This window comes from Cavia porcellus, unplaced genomic scaffold (assembly GCF_034190915.1).
Source record: "Cavia porcellus strain 051 isolate PalLab524CR breed Dunkin Hartley unplaced genomic scaffold, mCavPor4.1 scaffold_5, whole genome shotgun sequence".
Taxonomy (NCBI): Eukaryota; Metazoa; Chordata; class Mammalia; order Rodentia; family Caviidae; genus Cavia; species Cavia porcellus.
Genome location: NW_026947488.1, coordinates 14,631,241 through 14,653,049, shown reverse-complemented (window position 1 = coordinate 14,653,049; position 21,809 = coordinate 14,631,241). Strand labels below are relative to the sequence as shown.

Genomic DNA, 21,809 nt, shown 5'->3' with positions numbered 1-21,809 from the left:
TGAACGTTAGCAAGGGAATCTTCTCAGCGTTTGTACCAGAGCGATCCCAAGCCCCACGAGGTGTGGGAAGTGGAATTCACAGTGTAACTTCAAGGCAAAGGGAAGACCGGCTGCCTTCTCCTCCTTCCCCAGGCAGGGTCAGGTTTCCCAGGCAGAACCTGTGGCCCTCAAGTCCTCTGTCCACTCAGGGTACTGCTGAGATGGCCGCTTCTGATGCCCCAGGGTCCCCGGAAGTCCTTCGGGTCTGGAAGCATCTAGAAACCGAGCGAGCCTGGCTGTGGTCGTATCTGCCTGACCTGGCCCAGACGGTCCCTCTGCACAGAGAGCAGCATGCAGTGTACCTGTTTACTGATGTAGGATCTAGGGGGCTCTAGGAACCCCTCTGCCTCAGCAGACTTCAGCTGCTGGAAACCAGGGAAGGTGCTGGGCTACGTGGCACTCAGGGCGGCTGAGGCAAGAAAATCACAAATTTGAGGCCAGCCTGGACCACTTAGTGAAATTGTGTCTCAGAACTTACAAAAAAAAAAGCTGGGGATATAGCTCAGCAGTTGGGTGCCTTTGGGTTCACTCCCTAGCTCTGAAATATTACAAGCCAATCACAAGGAGGTTTCATTCTTGTTGTGGCAGTGGAGGCAATTAGACATTTAGGACTGTGTCTTGAGAACCTTGTCAAAAACATATTAGACCAGATGTAAATAAATATTCATAGTTCCCATGAATCAGCTCAAGGAATAACACCTAGGGAAAAAAAATACATGTTCATGGATTAAAAAAATCAGCTGCTTATCGTGGCACACGCTTGTAATTGTAGCTACTAAGGAGGCTGAGGCAAAATCATAAGAGCTGGACAGCCTGGGCAGTATGGCCTGACCTGTTAAGAGAGAGAGACAGAGAGGAGGGTTGGAGAAAAGAAGGGGGAGAAGAAGGAGGAGGAAGGAAGGAAAGAAGGAAGGAAGAAAGGAAGGGAGGAAGGAAACCAGACCAGGAAGTCAATGTCGCAGTGTACCCTAAGCCAAAAAGCTCAGCTGCTTCCTCCCGAATAAGAGCTGGAAGGGAGGGAGACACCTAAGGACTCGGGGAGTCATAATTCCGTACCCCGCCTGAATGCCTGGGGAGGAAAAGCCACAGCGCCTGTGAGTCATGGAGCAGAAGGAAGGCTCGGTGACCCCGACCCCGACCCAAGCTGCCGTGAGAGGCTGTCACAGAAACACATGCATTTATCATTTTATCCACAAGCAGTTACCAAGCAGCCTCCGTGCCACTCTAGGCTGTGGAGTGCAGCAGGGGACAAAGGTGACCAAAAACATCTCTGCCTTGTGGCGGTGGTGATTTGGGGAGGGTGGAAGACAATATACCACATAAGTGAGAAGTATAAAGATAAAACAAAGCAGCCAGCCGTGGTGCACACCTGTAATCCCAGCACTCGGGAGGCTGAGGCAGGAGGATCGTAAATTTTTCAAATGTAAACCTGTACCGTGTATTTCCATCACCCCCTTATATGTGTGCGTTTATTTCACGTGTGTGTGAGTGGCCTTGTTCAGATAGCCACGTCTGTCATTTTTCTCCCTCTGCACTGTGGTTTGAGATCGCCTCCCTGTTGTCATACGTACAACTCTGTTGCTCTGACACCGTAGTTTTTAACCAGAGGCAGTTTGGCACCCAGGGTGCTGATATTGTGAATATTTTTGTCCTGACTGGGCAGGGAAGCGGGTAGGGGGTGCTCCTGGCACACAGTGGGCTGCAGCATGTTTGGTATCAGACACTGTACATGCCCAGGACGACTGCACAAGAGGAAATTGTCTGACCCCTGTGTCTAAGGTGTCGCAGCTGAGATCCCTGCAGCTGACAGCTACCCTGAATCCCAGAACACCAGCACAGACAGAGCTGTAACACGCATCCTTATGGACAGCTCTGAGCACTCCACCCGCTCTCAGGGGACCCCTGCCACAAACCCACTGGGCAGGGCTGCTCCTCGCCTGTCCATTTAGGAGGAAATAAGGCTCAGAGAGGTGACCACCCAGCTTAGGAGGAATGAAGGCCAGGAAGCTGTGCATTGGTTTCATGACAGGTCTCCAGTGGTCCCAAGGGTAAACAGTAACAACTCCTCCGGGAGCTCCCCAGCCAGCCCATGTGCTCCTCACAGCTTTGGTCCTGGACCCAGCACTGAACCTCAAAAATCTGCTGGGAAGAGAGAGCGCCCAGGTGCCACCCTCCAGGGGACAGACATCTACATGTGTGACACATGTCTGTCCAGGGTGGAGAAGCTCAGTCCCAGCTTGGCCCGGTCCCCTGGATCACAGGCCCCATCAGGGCCCAGCAGAGGGTCTGGAGTGCTGAGCATGTGGCCCTCTAGGCAGGCTGGGGAACACTTTAGCAGGTAGGTGCCTAAGCCAGGCCCTGGAAATAATGGCCGGATGGCAGAGATGGTGACTCCCACTGCGTGAACAGAATACAAACCCAGAATTGTTTCTCACCATCTCTTTAAGGGCCAGGCCCTGGTTTAGGATTGCCAGTGCTTTATAGGATAAAGCACGCACCTTCCTAAGCTGGATTCCCCGGAAGCAGATCCCAGGAAGAGGAGCTCCCAACATGGAGACTGTCCACCTCCAGGGAAAGGTCCTGGGCTTGCATAGCCATTGGAGACAGACCTGGCCCGATACATTCAAGCCAAGTGGCTTTTGTAACTCGAGTCATCCCCAGGCTGGGGCTGGCGATTCAGGACCCTAATCCTTAGGCAATGCAGACTGGAAGCTGGGGGCTCAGAATTGGAAATGGGGCTCTGAAGCCATTTCAGTGGAGCACCAATATCATCCACTCTCCACCCAGCCGTCTTTTGGTCCATCCTTCCTTCCGTCCACCCATCAGTCCACCCATCCTTGTGTCCACCCTTCCAGCCTACTGATTCATTCATCCATTTATAAAAAGGCTTCCCAGGGCCTTCACGCTGAACTATGACTTCTATATTTTTGAATCAGAGTCTCTCTGTTGCCCCGTGGAACTTGTACTTGCCTGCCTCAGCCTCCCAGAGACCTGGGGTTCCAGGTACCCCACCACACCTCTCACTGGGCTCCTTTCAACTGCTCCGAGGCACCAAGTGCCCATCTGTCTCTGGGCCTTGGCATACACCTTCCTTCCCCATCCCATCCCCCTTAGGAAGCTCAGCTAATCTATGACATGTGCGGTTCAGAAATCATTTCCTCCGGGGCCCCTGTCAGGCAGGCTCCCCATTATGAGTCCCTGGAACTCTTATCTGTCAGCCTCCCCCCACTCAAGACACCATTGCTCCTGCCCAGCTCTGGATTCCATCCCTTCCCCATCTCCTGCCCACTGCTGTCCCAAAGCCGCCAGCTCATCTAGCCTGGGCCGCCTCCCTTTTTAGATGGATCACGCAGCCACTGGGCTGTTTCAACAAATGTGAGCAAGTCATACCCCCCATCCTCACCTCACTTGAGAGCCCTTGAGTGCTGCTGATGGCCTTTAAGACACCCCTCCCCCTTGGCTCCCCAGGCACTGCCAGCCCTGCACCCAGTCACCCACATCACCCCTGGACACTGCTGCAGCCTCTGGCTCACAGGCCACTCCTGCCACAGGACCGCTGCACATGCTGTTCCTGTCTGGAATGTTCTTCCCCAGCCTCGCCAGCACAGCTCACCCAGTATCACACACTCCGGGAAGCTTCCTGGGCTTTAGAGTCGGGAGACCCCTGCCCATGGTCCCAGCCTACGGGGCACACCATGACACAGTTCTGTTTCTAAAGTCTTGGTGGGATTATTTAATTACAGCCATGATTAGTGGCTAGAATTGAATCTTCATTATGGCAGATGCCACCCACGGCCTGACCTCTCCACACCCATCCTTGCAGGCACGGTGGTGCCCTCGGCAAGTACCCGTGATACTGCCTTATGTCTCCCATTGTCCCCAGAGACACAGAGCCACAGTGGGGACCTGCTCAGTGACCCAGCCTTCCTTCATCTCCCATACACTGTCAGTGGGTCGCCATGGCCTCCTGGGGGCACCCCCAGGTGATCTGCATGCACCTGAGCCCCAGGCTCAGGAACAGCTCTGGGGAGACCCAAACTTAAGATATCACAGACACACAAACGTGTGACTTCCCCGGATCATCCCTTACCGCCCTGCTGTAAACTCTGCCCTGCGGGTCTCCAGAGCATGGTCTGGACCCTCATAACCAGGGCTGTAGAAACGCAGGCTCCCAGGCCCCCTGCAGGCTTCCTGATGGGAATCCAAATTTGAACCTTATCCCCACACCGTGAGCAAGATGTAACCCCCAAATTCATGGGGTGTTGGCTTCTCTTGTGGGTGCAGGTAGCTGATCACCTCCATGGGTCCAAAAGAGGCCAGGTAGACAAGGCCAGGCCGGGTCTTGGCCTTGTGCCCTCTGTGGCTTCTCTGTCCCTGCAGCCAGCCACAGTCCTCCCCTGTCCTAGCAGGGGGCTGCTAAGTGACTCCAGATCACACACCAGGACTCGGTACCCAGGGCAGTGCCATCAGGGCTCATCAGATCCAGTTGGCAGTGGGAGCGGGCCTGTCCCTGCGGTGTTACCAACAGACAGGATATAAAAATTCCCCATTTCATAACCCAGCAGTTCAAAACTATTTGTAGAAGTTGCTAAGGTTCGAATCACAAGTGCCCTCCCCGAGGACTGTTAGTTAATTCTGAGGTGCTCAGATTCTTTTTTCTCTTTCTTTCTGTTCTCTCTCGTCCACCCTGAGATGTGGCTCTAATTCACATCCGCCACTCAGACATCTAGAGCTTTCTATCCCTTTGACAAACACAAGCCAAAGTGCTTAAGGACATCTGTTTATTTTATTTCTTTAATGAGAAAACCTTCCCGCTTCTCCGGGCTCAGCTGTGTTTATTTACATTTTCTTGGTCATGTGAGTGGGGCACCTTGGAAGCTGAAAGGCCTGGCGGGGGCCTTGTGGCAGCCCCCAGCTCCACAACGCACAGAGACCCCTGCCCAAGCAAAACAGAGTCCTTGGAACTCTATAAAGTAGGTTCTCAAAATAAATACTGCCTAATTCACTCGGCAGAGGTGGATTAAGTCAAGATGAATACAATTTGGAAAGGATTTTCTGAGGAAGTTGGAGATTTCTTTCCCCCACTGGGGGTTAAACCTTGCATTGAAATCTCTTCCCCTCCGAAGCTCTTCCAGCTAAATGAAAGGTATTCGGTCCTCGTGGCTAATAAAAAGGGCCTGCCAGGGGCTCCCCGCCTGGGTTATTTTCTTTGCAGGGGTGGGGGGAGAAGGAAGCTCGCCCCGTCATGCATGGAGTCAGGGCGGCAGACATCTGCCTCCTCATCTTGGGGGCGGATGAGGAAGAGGCTGGAAGTGCTTTGAAAGGTGTCAGGGAGGTGACATAGTCCCAGGGCTAGGGGGTGGTGCCCTTGCTGACTTAATCCCTCGTAATAGTTGCACCCTACACTAGGGCCCCAGTGCCAGGGCCTCTGCCTGTGTGTGTCAGCGCATTAAAGGATTATTTCCAACAGAAGACATGTTGTAGAGACAGTTTGAGGTTGCTCATTAGCAGAGGCGTCCTTTGAAGCCCTGTACCCTCCCTCCCCCGGCGAGGCCACTTCCTCCAGCAGCACTCTTCGGGTTTAGGGCGTTAGGCCTGGTGAAGACTCCAGAGTGTGCCACTGGCTTCCCCAGACTGCTTTTGCCTGACACCCCACTTCTCTCCACCCCCACAGTGAACGCAGGGGGCCATCTGAAGGGGAGCGAGTGAGGGACTCAACTCTCCTGTGCAAAACCCACAACAAACAGTCAAGCAGCTTTTGTCTTCTATAAATACAGGGCTGGTGGCTCACAGTGTTGCCCAGTGACAGGTACTCCAGGCATTCTGGGCACCCAAATAATGGGACTACCTTTTCTTTGCACTTAACAAGCAGGTTGAGAAGCTGTCTCCCTTAGCTCCCACCTGTATTTTTCACGCTACTTATTTTCCAACAATGGGGTTTTTCAGGCGTCTAAAGATCGCCAGGACTCTGTGAGCTTTGGGTGACAAGGGATCACCCTGCACGGCAGGAAGGTGTCAGCGCCATTATACTTGGGGTTGACTTTGATAGGAATGGGAGGTGTCCTCTCCCCATATCCAATTCCCATTCTTCCGCTGTGAGGCTTGAACTTTCTTTCGGGCCCTTCTGGTGGGGAGCTGTGGTGCAAGACTTGACAGAGCCAGATTTGAATTTGAAGTACCCGGTTTAAGCGTCTCTTTGGAAACATCCATCAATGGATGAAAGAGATGAACAGACTGTAGTGTGGTGGAATAGTACTCAGTCAAGAAAAGGCAAGGAGTTCTGATCCATGCTGTGTGAACTCCAAAATGAGTGAAAACCAGATACAAGAGGTCACCTGTTATATGATTCCATAAGATATCCAGACGAGCTTAAAGCATAGAGATAGACTGGAGGTCGGCGTCTAGACAGGAGCACAGGGAGTGGGAAATGGGACACAGGTGCTTCGTGGGGCCCTGGCTTCCTTATGGAGAGACAAAATGGGTTGGAACTGCACATAGATGGCCTTTGCACAACACTGTGTACTAACACCACTGAATTGTACATCTTTTTGCACTAGAGATTAAACCCAGCGCCTTCACACTAAATGGCCCAGCTGGGCTCAAACTCCTGATCCTCCCGCCTCAGCCTCCCAGAGTGTTGGAATCACAAGTGTCACATACTTTGTTTTAGAGTGGCTAATTTTACATTATGTGGATTTGGAAATAAACAATAAGGTGAAGAAGTTCAGAGAGACGTGAGGGAAGGCGGGGGAGAGGCCATCCTTGGCAGCAGCACTTTGCCTCTAAGCCGGGGCCTGACCTTGGCATGAGTGGCTGCCCCCTGCGTGTGTGGTCGTCCCTTCCGTGCCTGCCAGAGAGAAGAGTTGCCTCTGGCGCGCTGTCTGTTTGCCATTTCCGGTTGGAATCCTGTTGGGCCATGTGGTGTGGGATCCAAGACCTGGGACAGGTCACTGTTCTTTTATGGTCTCTGTTTGCTCATCTATAAAATGGGAACAATAGCTCCTACCCCCTGACCCCCAGGCAGGTCTAGAAATCCTGCGCTCACAGGAGCGCAGACAGACCTGAAACAGCACAAGCTGAACCTTTTCTGCTGAAAAACTTGAGTTGTTTTGGTTTTCCTTTGGTACCGCCTTCATCTGGCCCTGGTGTCAGGATGCTACGGGGCTCATCAAATGAGTGGAACGCGTCCTTTGAGTTTTCTGCGAAAGATTGTGGAGACTTGGTTCCGATCTGAAAGGAACCTCTGGGCCTGGGGCTGGTAATTTATGAATTCAGTTTCTGTAATAGTGGTAGCGAGCTCATCTTGGATGGGTTTTGATTCTTTGTGGTTTTGGAGGAATTGGTCTGTTTGAGTCACTGTCAAATTTATGTGCCCAGAGCTAAAGTCAACTACGACATCCTCACCTTCCTGATGGAATTGTTTGTAGCGTGTAACTCGTACACAGAAACCTGCAATGGGGGGACCAAAACAACAAATCCAGCCAAGCATGGTGGTGCACACCTTACCCCCAGCACCCTGGGAGGCACAGTGGAGGATCACAAGTCCACGCCCAGCCTAGGCAACTTAGTGAGACCCTGTCTCAGAAAATATGAAAGACCTGTAGCTCAGAGGGAGACCCTGGTTTCAATCCCTGGTACCTCACACACGTGCAACGACTGTGGGGCTACATGGTCTGCTTAGCACATTGTAGGTACTCGGGAACAGGAAGAGCTAAGCGCAGTCTTCCAGCCCACCAGGGGCAGCCTCCTTGGTCATGGCCCTGTCATATCTGACCCCTGTCACCTTGTCCCCTCATCTCCCAATGTTCCCCTCCCCCTGGTGCTGCCTCACCAACCCAGTGTCCTCTGTGGTCCTCAGAGCTGCCAGGGCCCCACCCCAGGGCCTTTGCACACTCCAGTCCCTTACCCGATGCATTGTTCCCTCAGATGCCTCAGTGGTCTCTTCCTTTCCCACAGATCTGCTCCAGGGCCACCTTCTCCCCCAGGACCTCCCGCACAGCCCACCCCACGCCTGGCCTTGAATTATTCTTTCTGTGGCATGTGCCCCCTCCTGCCAGGGTACACTGCAGCACAAGATGTGCATCGCCTGATTCCGGGGCGTGCCGCTTTCCTGGTGGACTATGGAGAGGGAGGGAATCCCGGGAGTTGTGCAGTCCTCGCCCTGGGCGGCCGTACACAGCAGCACTGCCATCAGTCATACTAATCACTGCACCTCACCCGCTTCCAGCCGTCCCTGCAGGGCCGTATCCCGGTGCCTGCGGTCCAGCCTGCCGGTTAGAGGACACTTGGCAGACCTCAGTGGGATGAAGGGCCCCCGGTGGGTGTGTGACCCCCTTGGCCATGCCCCGCCTCGACGACTAGGCTGTGGGGCGAGGGAAGAGGAGCCGGGGTCCTGACGGGCACCTGCGAGGGGCACTTCGCCCTGAGGATGGGGAGTCTTGCTCCTTTGCAGCCCACTCCACGGAGGCCACAGTCCGGGTGACAGCGTGTAGCCGGGCTCCAAATGCTGCCTCCTGGTGGGGGGGTGGACTTGGCTCACCAGAAGGCCGCTTGCTGTCCTCCCCCGAGTCCTGGGGTTCCCTGGTGTGGGGCGACAGGACACTTCCTGCTCTGCAGCTCCATGGCTCCCGTGACTCGCCACGCTGGGCTGGTGCTGACTCCTCCCGGGCAGCCTGCTTCCCAGATCCTCCAGGCAAAGAAACCATCGGGCTGGGCGACGGGGCCACTCCAGGCAGCCAGAGTCCCATCCGTGGGCTCAGTGGCACTGAGAAAAAGAAAGATTGGAGCAGACTGCTGCAGAGATGGGTCCAGTCCTGATCCTTCGTGGGTTGGGGATTTGTCGGCCTTCTGGGCCTCATCTGTAAAATGGGTATAATGACAGCAATTCTTCACTGAGAGGTTGGGGTAGAATATGCACGGCTCTGAAGGCAGCCTGGAGGATCTACTTTGGATATCAATCAGATCTTCTGAAAACTTCTCTGATTTCCAACATGCTCAGGATCACATTCAAACTCTTCCCCGTAGAGTTCCGTAGGTTATCTCATTCTCCTGCCTGGCTCCCTCCTACCTTCCCTTCTGCTGTTCAAACATAGTTGGCTTGCTCCTGCCTCAGGGCCTTTGCACTGGCTGCCCTTTCTCCTAGTCATCGCTGATCTTCTGTTGCATTCAGGTCTGTGTCACTCACTGTCACCTCCTCAGGGGCTTCCACAACCACCCCATTGCCAGGAGCCCTCTCCAAAACATACGCATGGACACATTAATCCATTTTACTCTTTCTCTCCCATCTCACAGCATCATGTTCTGTCTTCTTCAGCCTCTGTCCAGCGTGGAATGTGCCTTAGCCTTTCCTGGCACTCTTGCACCGTGAGCCTGTGAGGACATAGTAAGGACGCGGTACGGCACAGAGGTGCGGAGTGCAGGTCAGCAAGCTGCAGTGTCCTGGAGGCCAGTCTGGCCCCTGCTCGTCTTTGTAAACCATGTTTTATTGTATCACAGTCACACCTACCCGTGTGAATGGCACCATTGCGGCAGAGTTAACGAATCACAGTAGAGGCCACAGTGCCTAACGTATTTGCTTTCTAACCCTTTATTTTAAAAAAATCCCCCCCCCCCCTTCTTGTCTACAGCCTGAGCTCTGGAGCCCTGGAACCAGATGACTCAGGTTCAAAACCAGCTCCGCTCCCTCCTGATGGGACTTCAAACAAGGCCTGTGCCCTCCCTGTGCCTCAGTTCCCACCCGTGTATCAGGGGTGTACAGCATCAGCAGCGCTCAGAGGGTTCCTGGGGAGGAGAGGGGGAGTCCGCACAGGGCAGGGGCATCCTAGTGCCTGCTGCCTGGGAAGCGGCCTTGGGGTCACTCATGGGGGGCTCTTGGCTCTCCAGGCCGCAGGGTGACAGCTGCTAAGAGCAGGCAGGAGACTCAAGCTCTGGGGAGGCCGCTGGGGACGCCTGCTGGGTCACCAGTGCCTGTGGGCCCTGGATGGCCTCATTTTAGGGTGACCGTCTCATTCATTCTCGTCCAAGTCCCCCAACCCACAATCCCCTCAGGCCTGGAGAATAAAGGCGGCCACTCGTGGTGGCCGTGTTCATGGCTCTGTTTATCTACTTATTTGTGGTTTTTGCCTGGAAACCCAGCAAAATACTTTTAAAGCCACGCGACATCTCCAGCTGAAAGAACATTCTTCAGGGATGTCAGTGGCTGAGTAGTTGTGCAAAACACTGAACAAGACGTAGGTTAAGACACCTTCGCTGTCTTCAGCTTGACCATGATTTCATCGTTCGTCATGTGGTCCAGCAAGACCGCCGGGGTTTTAATCCTGCCGTCTTTCAGCTGAGTTCTTGTTAGTACACAGAGATCCATTTGCTGAGCTCCGAGGTTGCTTTCTACTTTCTGTGTTCTCCCTAACTGCCAAAGCAGCCAAGCGTTTTTCACCTTTTCTGTTTAAACATGTGAATCATCTGTGTTTTTCTTTATGACGGTCATTTTCTTGTCTTCCTTTAAAAAAGTTTTTTTTTTTTCCCAACAAGCTGATCTATTTTCCAGGAGTTTCCAAGTAATTAAACCCAATTAAAACCATTAAATTTTTTCTTTTAATGACAACTTTATTATTAAAGGCTAACCACAAGGTGGAGATTTAGCTGGCAAAGCCCTGCATTGTGTGTTAATCCGGCCCTAACCTCTGGCTGACACTTCCAAGAGATAAACCCTACAGAATAGGGAAGCCAGGTTAATGAAAGCCTCAATTAATACTTTTCTTCCTTGTGGCAGAGTAATTATTTGTTCAGCTTGTAAACAGCTACTTGGCAGAGATTAAAGGCCCAGTTGGCTGGGCTGGCGGGATGCTTTGATTGGTTTTGTGTGTTTGTGTGTTTTTTGCTTTGGGGGAGGGGGAGGTCCTCCATTCCGGAATAGGTGCAAAGCCATTGTCCTGCAGGTGGGGACGGCAGGGTAATTGACACAGGAGAAGAGCCAGTGGAGAGCTGCCTGAGTGTGCGAGCTGGCTCCAGATGGGCAGGTCCATGTGTGCAGAGAAAGTCTGCAAGCCCGGGCAGGGCTACCAGATGCACGCCTGCTCCGAGGCAGCCTGGGTGCTGACGGTAGGGGAAAGGGCCCAGGGTCACAGTGCACCAAACTGGATGCCTCCCTGCCTGCCTTTCATGTGGCACCTGAGCGAGATGGCTCTGCTCAGAGACAGGGACTCTGTGAATACCAGGGACTCCTCTTAAAGCCCCATCAAAGCGGTGTTGCCTGCCTGGAATTCCAGCACTTGGGAGGCTGAGGCAGGAGGATCGCCGTGAGTTTGAGGCCAGTGTGGGCTCCATAGTAAGTTCAAGATCAGCCTTGACTACATAGTGAGATCTATCTAAACAAAAAAAATAAAATAAGAAACAAAAGCACTGTTTTTAGGACCGACTCCTCACTCCTGCCCCAGGAGGTGAGTGCTGTGGTACTCACATTGACTGACAGCAAACACCACAAGGCTACGGGACCGGTCTAGCAGTCATCTGGAGCCCCATTTCACAGCCAGGCACTTAACCACGGGTCACACTTCTCCTTGAGACGGTGGCATCTCCCTCTTGACTAGTTGGGAGCCTCCTATCTTTAGCTTGATTTTTTTAATTTAGCTATTGCTTAATTGGAAAGCTCTTTTCATTTAAAAGATTGCCTCTCTATCATTCCAGAGTTATACTCCTAACACTGAGGCCCACACTCTTATTTTAAGATCATTTAAACCTGCAGTTCTGGGCTGGGGACGGTACTGCTCCTCGGGGCCCATCTGACAAAGTCTGGAGACGCTGGCAAGCACCCCGGAGTGCACAAGTAAACCCCAGAGCGCGGAGTTGCCTGGCTCAAGGTATCAACAGAGCCAACGCAGAAGCTCAGCCTGATTTGGGGGTGCTCGCATTTTCTGCTTTGTAAATAAGCCACAAAATATGGGCGCATCCATAGATGCTACTTTTTTAAAAACAGGTCCAAAAACGTCATTAAAAAAAAAAAGTAATTAATGCACGGAATCGGTAATCAACCCAGCAGAAAGTATTCAGAAACACATCTAAACAGCGGTCACCGGTGGGCTTGCTGGTCCATGACTCTGCGGACTCCTGCCTGACTTTCTGGGTCTACCTGCCATTCAAGTTCCCTTAAGGAAACGCACGCGCACACACACACACACACACACCCCGCCAGGAGCTCAGAGCAGGTGCTGGGTCATCGGGGATAGCAGTGTTATCCCAGGAGGATTCCTCCTGGGAAGGAGGATTCCTCCTGGGAAGGAGGATCGGAGAGCAGCAGAGGACAGAGCCTGAGCCTCCGCGACAACCTTCAGGTACCGGGAGGAAGGGCCGGGCTTCTCATCCGTGCCCTAAAAGGACTGGCCGCCCACTAATGCCTGAGAAACCCCGGCTAGGACTCCCAGATGAGTCATTACACAGAGACCCAGGCCCCTTCCCAAGGAGCAGGTTTTGTTCTGACCATTATTTGCGGGACCATTACATTTGCTAACATTAATGGATCTAAAAAGGCTTTGTGGTTGGGTACCAAAATCAGTCTTCCCGCAGCATGCCTCCCTGTAACTCTTGCAGTGACACCCCAAAGAGCTGTGGGGAACTTGCTTGGAAAGGGCCAGGGGCGCCTTGAGCCCTGGGACACCCACAGGGCACAGCCCCGCCCCCACCCCTGTCTCCCTGTCTGGTCCCACTCAGCCCTTGCAGCAGCTGAGAGGAGAGAGATCTGCCAGCTACCTGGCTTTTCCAAGAAATTAAAGGCACAAATGCTTAGAGGCAATAAGGGGAGACCTTCCCAGCCCAGTGGCCCTGTCGCCACCCTTCCGAACCTGGCAGTCAGTAGAAAACCAGCCACGACCCAAGAGGAGGCCCAGGCAGCACTGAGCCCGAGTGACAGCTGAGTGACAGCTGCCTGACCTGTCACTCACACTCAGAAGTGTAATTTCATTGTAAACAAAGCATTTCTTTCTTTAAAAAGACATCAACTATTTTAAATAAGGCATTTCCCTCCCCTCCCCAAGAAAAGAGACTATAAATTGGCCTTAAACTTCTTTTCCTAATAAGAGCTTTTTTGATGTTATAGCTCCCGTGAAGACATATTCAGGGAGGAGAATGGTAAAGATTTTGGTTTCCTGGTGAGGCAGTTCTGGGCTTGAATCTCAACTCTGCCTCTTATTAGCAAAATGACCTTAGACAAGTCACTTGGTCACTTTGAGCCTTGAGTTACCTTCAGATAGGGAAAATCTATCTTGAGGAGGAAGTGTGTTATATACACGACTTCACACACTAATTTATTCACCTTTTAAAAACAGAGTATCAGGGGCTGGGGATTTAGCTCAGCGGCATAAGCACCTGCCTTGCAAGCAGGCAGTCGTGAGTTCGATCCCTGGTACCGATAAAAACGAAAAAGACAAAAAAAAAAAAAAAAAAAAAAAAAACAGAGTATCAGCCTGGGATGTAGCTCAGCACCACAGCGCCTGCTTGGCAAGCACAAGGTCCTGAATTCAATTCCTGGTACAAAAATAAATAAAAAGTAAAAACAGAGCATCTGGCTACATTCCAGGCGTGAGGGACGTTGCACTAGCTCTCATGGGGTTTGCCTCCTACTTGGGCGAGAAGCACCGAAAACCATAAATAAATGAGGTCATTGTAGATAATGATAAACACTTTTAAAAACTATAACAAAATAGTGGGATACAGGGTAAGTGCAGAGTTGGCATCTTAGGTTATTGTAGACAGAATGGTCCAGGAAGACCTTTCTAGCACTGGAAATGGGAATGAATGCTATCAAGAAGCCTGCCATGGAAAAGTCACAAACAGAAGGTTCCAGGTAGAGGGAGGAGCAAGTGCAAAGGCCCTGTGGTGGGGGCAACTTTGACATATTGAAAGGGTAAAAAGGCTGGTCAAGTGGATAGTAGGTTTGAAAGGAAAAAACTATACAAGAGAAATTGTTCCTTTTAAAGCTTTACTCTTTTGAAACTACCTAGCTCTGTAACTGCTTTGTGACTTTGTAATTATTTTCTTTTCTTTTTTTTTTTTTTTTTTTTTTTTTTTTTTTGTGGTACCAGGGATTGAACTCATGACCTCATGCTTGCCAGGCAGGCACTTACGCCGCTGAGCTAAATCCCTGGCCCTGTAATTATTTTCTTGAGCCCTGTAATCACGAGAATATAATCAAACATAAAGGATGCCTGAATGTACCATTGTACCAAGCTTCATAAAGTGAGGATCATTAATCCTCCCTTGTAACCAATGGTCTCTCCCTGCTAGCTGATCAGAAGAACTGCAGGCTGTCCTGTCCCGCCTGTGTACCTACTGCTTGTGCATCATACAAAAACCCTGGACCACGGGAGACCGGAGCCTGATATTCTGGGACTGACCCTGATCAGTGCCCGTCAATGTACATAAATCTGCCTCCAGATCATCCTGGCTGTCATTCTGGTGTTTCTGCTTGCTGTGGCAGGTGGTGACCGCAGGCTGCTGGCTTTACTCAGGGACTGGCAGAAATCCACGGGTCTCACATGAGCAGGGTCCCCCTGGTTTTTGTTTTAAAGCGTGTATTCTGGGCCCTGTGTGGACGAGGGCAAGCTGACCCCATGGCCCAATACCATCGCCCTTGGTTAAGGGAATCAAAGCCCTTTTGTAGTGAGGTCAGGGCTGTGAGCAGGGGCCCAGCTCACAGCAGGCGCTGGGAATCAGGACAGCGGGACAGTGCGGGTCATCGGTCAAGCCTTTGCTCCCTGGAAACCTGTGCGGATCAGGTGACGGGATAAGAACAGGGGAAAGCAGGGGCGGGCAGCAGGGCTGTGGCTGCGGTCCATGCGCCCCGTGTCCTACTGGAGAAGAAACACAGGCACCCTGAAAATATGATTCAAAATGACCGTCAGGCTATGTGTGAGATGTATAAAGCATAAATGAATTGTGTGCTTAGGCGGGGCCCATTGCTAAGGCATCTCACTTTGTGTTGCAAAACCTTCCAAAACAAGAAGAAACGAAAAATGTAAAACACTTCTGGCCCCAAACATTTTGATAGCCTATGTTCTGTCACGGGAAGGAAGGTGACCTGGAGGCTTTTCTGGTGACCCAGAGGCTTTTCAAAGTTGGGGGCAGCTATGGAGCAGGAGCAAAGCAGGCAGGACTGCTTGCATTTATTGAGGTCGGGCTGTCAGCCCCTCGGCTGTGACCGTTGGACTGGGGTTTTCACTCGAGCCTGCAGCAGCAGATGGGGCCGTCATGCACGATGTGTGACAGTCCCCCGTTTTGTTTATGTCAGCTTCACCAGGTACAAAGGAGGACATTAATATCCGGGGTAACCCCAAGTTACCACCTCAGCTTAGACAGCTGAACTGCCCCCCACCGTGTTTCTAAACCACTTTCTGGGGGGAGGGAGCCTCTTCTGCTGGGACCTTCCACCCCAGGCCTGGTCCGTAATGGTGCACCCAGAGCGGCGTTCGGGAATGCTGTAATCACAGGCAGATGGCCCCCAAACACCCACATCCTGGCCCCCCAAAGTGCTTCCTGCCACAACTCGGACCTACTAAGGCCTGGGGAGGCCGAGGAGCGTCCCCACTGGGCAAGGCCTCTGCCGGAAACACCCTTCCACTCCACGTGGACACATTCTGCTTGCGTGTAGGTGGCATGCAAGGTCAAGAATCTTTTGATTATGTGACAGAAATTCAGCGCACACTAGTTTAAACCAAGAAGGAAACATGTTTGCTTACATAATCAAAATGTCCGGAAGTAGACTTAGGTCACAATGGGGTGCAGACCCCCGCTCCTTTCATGTGAATCTAAAGGCTTTCCCTGCGTGGTGACGGAGTGGGTGGCAGCATCCTCAGGTTACACCCTGCCAGCTCAGCCACCCCACGGGAGAGTCCCCCCAGTCAAAGCCTGGGTCCTGCCGTTCCCATTGGTGCAGTCAGGCCACATGGCCATCCCCGGGCCATCAGGCCTTCGTTATGAGATCACCCTCGAAGGCCGGTAAGCAGTGTTGTTTTTACTGAAAATTATTAACTGCTAGTTTACAGATATGGAAGCTCATTTCCAAAGAGACTAGGTTCTCCCACAATGTCATGTCACCTCCTCTGGTAACCAGATGGTGACTTTAAAGGTGTCTAATAAAGACAGTGTGTTGGGGGTCCCTAAGACCACCCTCAGATTCAGTGATTTGCCGGAAGAACTTACAAGACTCTGGAAAGCTGCTGTAGTCACAGTGACGGCTTGTTACAGTAAAAAGATGCAAATTAAAAATCAGCAAAGGAAAAAAGCGTGTGGGGTGAGGCCCAGAGCGAGCCGCCTCACCTTCCCGGCCCTGCGCCCCCACTCGGCCTGCTTCCCCCAAAGCAGTGGGGACAGCATGCGCCAAGCCTCTCCAGAGAAGCCCACCTGGGCTCCGTTGTTCAGGGTCCCACTGGGACCCAGGGAGCCAGCATGCAGCACTGAATGACTGACCTCAACTACAGAGACCCCAACCCCAGAGCAACACCGGGTTCACCACGAACCACAGCTGTCTGGCCATGAAAGTGCACAGCCCAAGCTCCGAGCTTGTCCACAGGTGTTTCTTAGGAAAGTTCAGGGCCTGAGCTCCTCAGGGCTGCAGAGATGGTTCTTTCCTAGACAGCCAGCCTGAATCTTCATGGCAGAGGCCCCGAATGAAATCAGTTCAACACTCAACTGAATCGGCGACCACCCGATACTGCACTGTAGACGTCCAGTGTGTTTGCATAGTCCAGGAGGCATGGCACGTTTTTTCTATGCACAAAGCACAGAGCTGAGGCTAACAGATACTCCCTCAGGCCAGAGTGACCCTCGGGCATCATGGCACAACCAGGGGATCCTGGAGCCTGGAGTCAGATCCGCCCTGCGTTTCAAGCCCAACACTGCCTCTTCCAGGCTGAAAGACCCGCTCACATCCCACAGTAACAGCAGGGAAAAGAATAACAGTACTTATCACAGCTGTGCCTACACCAGCATTTTCTTAGCGATTGCTAGATTCCAGCCTGGTCCTATGCTCCTCCGTTACTAACTCGGTTTTTTAATGTTTTAATATGGCTAAAGCAAAAAACACATTTTCACGCTGAGTGTGGTGGCCTGTGCCTGGAATCCCAGCACACTGGGAAGCTCAGGTAGGGCACAAGCTTGAACCCAGACTGGGAAACTTTGCAGTTGAGCAAGACCCTGTCTCAAAATAAAAGATAGGAAGGGCTCAGTGCGACAGTCCTGGGTTCAGCCTCCAGTACCACAGTCAGTCAGGCAGTTTTATATCATGAGCCAGCACACACGCACACAGACATACACACCCCTGATAAAAGAGAAGCTCACCGTTACTGTGTGTGATGGACTCTGGCATTCTGTCATCTATTCACTGTCAAACTTCTCCTGCAGATGAATAATAAATACCTGCGGCTTTAAACCATAAGCTGACTGCTTAGTTCTGCCCCTGCAGCATGAGAACAGCCATAACCACACAGGCATTGCTATGTCCCAATAAAACTTTACTGACAAACACAAGCAGCCAGCCATCATTCACTGCGCTCTGGGCTCTGTGGTATTTTTTTCCTTTGTCAGTGCTGGTCATGAAAGTTTCACTAAAAGCATTATATATGTATAACTCACACTTTAAGAGATCTACTGAACCATCCTGACAACACTAGCTAGCTCATTTACAGATGAGAAACAGAGTCACAGAGGGTAAATAACCTTATGAAGTCACCTTCCAGTGAGGCCATCCTTTTAACCTCAATTCAAAGCATCAATAAAAGAGGCCATTATTATTATTATTATTATTAATTATTATCATTATTCAGCCAGGACCAAAAGATCCCGGCTGCATAAGTCAGTGTCAGTTTGAAATCAGAGCACGGCTTGCTTTTGCCCAAAGGACTGGGATGCTGATTGGTGTGAAAATCCCACTTCTTTGGATTCCTGAAGAGTGCTGTGTGCCTAAACAGAAAATTCAGAAACATAAGAAAGGAAATTCTTCAGCGGACAAACAGAGCTCCGGTTCATTAACCCAGCGTTTTGGTAAAAGCTTCAGCTCATCGTTTTGAAAACCGCGGCCTCCCCATGAAGAGGGCCTGCAAAGTGGACTGCTGTGGCTTCCACGGGAGGACGTGCGAGTCTGAGGCCAACATGGGCGTTTGACGGGAAACAACGGTTATGATTGCCTTAAACCCGAGTCCCTCTGGCTTTCAGGTTCCTCCACTCCTGCACACGGCCCCGTGCCACTGTCCTCACGGGCTTCTGTTTGCTTTGCATCAGATAGATTTTGTTTGGGGAAAGACTTTTTTTTAAATGTTCTCTTTCCCCTCCACCCAAGAAATACAACCACAATCCCAAGATAACCCAGTGGTCCACCAGCCAGAGGAGAAAGAGCCCGGCCGCCCTCCTCTGATTAAGATGATTTTGTCGACAGTGCACGCTGATCAGCGAATAGCCTCCATTGCCCCATCCACGGCCAGAGACAGCACCCACCCCCGGGGACAGTTCCTGGCTCAGGGCCTCCTCACCGGATGGGTGCACAGCCTGCTGCATGGCCATCAAAGCCAAACTCTGAGAATGTGCAGAGAACCAAGCTGTGCTGGAAAAATCCACAATGCCTTCCTACTCTGGGAGAGAGCCACCCACAAATCCCCTAAGCGAACAAGATGGCATTCCATCCATCCCAAGAGGCCCAGCATAGCTTCAAACAACCTAGTAGGTAACAGACAAGCAGATTTTCCAAAAACCTGACACACAGGGAAGGATCAAAACAGTAGATGGGTATCGTAGAGTCGCCAAAATTGGAGAGCTCTTTAATTTTTTTAACTTTTAATTGCACAGTAAGTATCTAATCTCCTTTACAAATTTTTTTAGACTATTCCGCTTAACACCAAAGTTCCCTAAGCATCATTTTTAATTCCTGCCCCCTCCTCTCTGCCTCCAGAAGTAGCTGCTCTTCTGGCTCTGGAAATGTCCTTTCAGGTATTAATAAATATGTAAGTGCCCACCAGCAATTCACAGTAATGCTTTATGAATTACTAATAAATGGTAATAGCATGCAGTATATAATACATAATTAGGATTTTTCCTTTGACAATGTATTTGTTATGTTTGCGTTAACCCAAAAGAAATGTAGTTCATTTCTTCCCATTAAAATGTAGTTTTTCTTCTGTAGACTTAATTATATTTTTGTTTTCTCCTTTGGCTGGACAACCTAAGTTATTTCCAACCTTTTGCAGTTTACTAACAATTCTGTGAGGAACATCTTTTGGCATGTCCTCTGGATCGTGTGTATTGATTTTTCTTGAAGATAAAGAAAAAGTAAATTGCTGAGTATATTACTGATTGTTAATTTTTTTAACTGAAGAAATGTATGCACGTAGCTTTAAATTTATCAGATTCTACAAAGGAGAGTATGTGAAAAACAGTCTCCATACAGGACCTGCCACCCCTCCTTTCTGCCCACAAGCAACAACTTTCACCTGGTGCTAAAGTGGGCGTGGCAACACCTACCCATACTCCCAGCGCTTGGGAGGCCGAGGCAGGAGGACCAGTGCAAGTTCGAGGCCAGCCTGGACTACACAAACACACCCTGCCTCTAAAAAACAAAATTTTAATTTTTTTTAAAAACAATTTGTATTGATATTTTTAGTACTTCCAAGTTCAAGGTAACACACTTATGTTGGTGCTATTTAACATTTTTATTCTGTTTTAGGCGTGGTCTCTGGCACTACGAAATGAGACTTGAGTTCTGAATCCACCACACACACACGCACACGCACACGCACACGCACACACACACGTACACATTCTGGTCTCCTCCTCTTGATCTGTAGGAATCCATCATAACCTCAACTTTCAGAAGATACAAGGTTTGCCTTCTTGCAACGATGCAAACACTTTCCCCAGAGAAGTCGTTTCTTGCATGGTGGTCATTTTGCCCTCTCTGTCTGCTGCCCTGGGAGGTGACACTTTCCTGGATAAATCCTTGCAGCAGCGGGTCTGGGTGGCAGCTCTCTCTACTCCTGGGCCAGCACCCTGAGGCTGGCCCCCGGGGACAGGTGCAAAATAGCCTCGCCCAAAAGGGCTGTGTGGGGACGTGAAGGGGAGGTGGCTTGGGGACAAGTGGAAACCCAAAACTGTGCAGATTCCCTCCTGGGCCCTGAGCAGTCTGCTTTCCTCACCTGCTCCTGGTCCATCGCTGAGTTCCCTGCACGCCAACTCCCAGCCAGGACCCAGAGAAGTCGGCCTGGGTCCTCGGAGCCCTAAGCAGGTTTTGGTCCGCTGGCTCCTCCCTGGGCCTGATTCTGCACTCAGATCCGCTGCTACCTTTTTGTTTTTAGGGTGTCAAGAAGGGTTTATGTTGCTGTTGTTATGGTGGAAGCAACAGAGCCTCCTGGTGAAAAGTTCAAACAGGGAAAGAGGGCGTGGAGCGAGCATACACGGCAGCTCTCTGTCCTCGGCCTCCACACACTTCTCCACGCCCTGCCAGGCCTGGTGCTGCTCTGCAGCCAGGGTACCTGGGCTCGGATCACAGCACTCGCTAACTAGGATGGCCTTGAGAAAATTACCCAACCCTCGCGTCCCTCAGTTTTCTCATCTATAAAATGGAAATATAACAGTGCCCCCTTCATAGAACTTTGTAGGCATTAAGTAAGATAATGCTTACAGAGTGATACAGAAAAAGCGCTTAATTGATTCGCTCTAGGAATGTAACTAGCCTGGTATTATACACCCTTCAGACTAACAGCTCTTCACCCTGAGAGCACATTCCAACCACCTGAGGACTCTCCCTCTCTCTCCCTCCCTGTCCCCTCACCCTGCCCTCTGTACTAGCGATTGAATCCAGGGCTTCACACTACATCCCCAGCCCCAGTGTTTTAATCTTTTATTTTCAGACAGAGTCTCACTAAGTCACTAAATTTCCCAGACTAAGCTCAAAATTGTAATCCTCCTGCCTCAGCCTCCCAGAGTGCTGTGATTTCAGTTGTGTGCCACCACACCCAGCTCACCTGAAGAATATAAATTTCTTGGTACCTGGACCCCTCCCTCAGCAATTCTGGTTTTATTTATCTGAACTGAAGCCTGGGCTTCTGGGTTTTTTTTTTGTTTTTTTAATACTCAGCAGAGCATCACAATGTGCAGCCAGGGCTGGGAACCACTGTGTTGCCTATTTCTCCTGTGTATCAGTTAGGATAAGTATTTGTCCTGGTAACAAACATCCCCACAACTCTGTGCTTCACAGTCAGTGTCTCATTCATAGTACAAGTCCATGAATATCAGCTGCAGTCCTGATCCACAGTCACCTTCACTGTGGAACCCCCGCTAACAGGTGCTTTTATCCAGAGCGCATGTGGTCCTGTGAAGTGGAAAACAAACCTGAGGGCCATGTGCCAGCTCAGAATGTGCTGGGGGTGGATGTGTCACGTCCACCACGTGTCACTGGCCAAAGCCCAGTGCATGATCACACCTGGTTGCACAGTGAGACGGTAGCAGAGGCCAGCAGACTTTTCCCGTGCAGGGCCAGATAGCACATAGCTTAGGTGTTGTGTGTCACACAGTCTATCACAACTGCTCCCTGCTGCGTCCACAATGCAGAATACCCTGTTTAAAACATGGAAAAACCAGGTGGGGTGCAGCAGCCTATGCCTATAATTCCAGCTCCTTTCGAGACCAGGGCAGGAAGATTGTAGTTCAAGGCCAGCCGGGCAACTTAGCAAAATTCTATGTGAAAATTGAAAAATAAAAAGGACTGGAGATGGACAGCTCAGTGCCCCCTGGACTCA

At 51.1% G+C, this 21,809-nt stretch overlaps 1 protein-coding gene across 1 annotated transcript in view; it reads left to right on the top strand.

The window, feature by feature from the left end:
• The window catches only part of Eya2 (EYA transcriptional coactivator and phosphatase 2), a 206,820-nt gene that overhangs the window by 159,401 nt on the left and 25,610 nt on the right, over positions 1–21,809 (top strand). The window lies entirely within an intron of this gene.